Source organism: Rattus norvegicus, chromosome X, assembly GCF_021556685.1.
Source record: "Rattus norvegicus strain SHRSP/BbbUtx chromosome X, alternate assembly SHRSP_T2T, whole genome shotgun sequence".
NCBI classification, from domain to species: domain Eukaryota; kingdom Metazoa; phylum Chordata; class Mammalia; order Rodentia; family Muridae; genus Rattus; species Rattus norvegicus.
Window position 1 is genome coordinate 155,031,359 of NC_141554.1, and position 404 is coordinate 155,031,762.

The following is a 404-nucleotide window of genomic DNA, read 5'->3' on the forward strand; positions in this document are numbered from 1 at the left end:
TAAACAATTTCAAGTGTCATTTAACAGCTACGCAAACTAATTACAGGAACATTAGCTATCTGGAAATGCCACAAACCTGCTCCCCTACCTCTATGTCTGCCCTAAGACCTTCATGGGAACTTTTGGTTTTTCTCTTTGTCATCAGTTTTAGCAGTTGGATTTTATTTTCTGTAGGACAAATGTAAGTTGCAGTAGAGAAGCTTTATAGGACCACTGAGTTAATTCTACTGTGTGCTACCAAATCTATCTAAGAGTGTTACTGTCAGCTTCTCTGATTCTGACCAGGGGCCTGATAATTCAATATTTACCACCTTGTAATGTCTGCAATTCACCAAACTGCTCAGAGCTCACTTGATGGTTAAGGGACATGGAGTGTCGCGTATACCAAACGAAAGAATGACAAA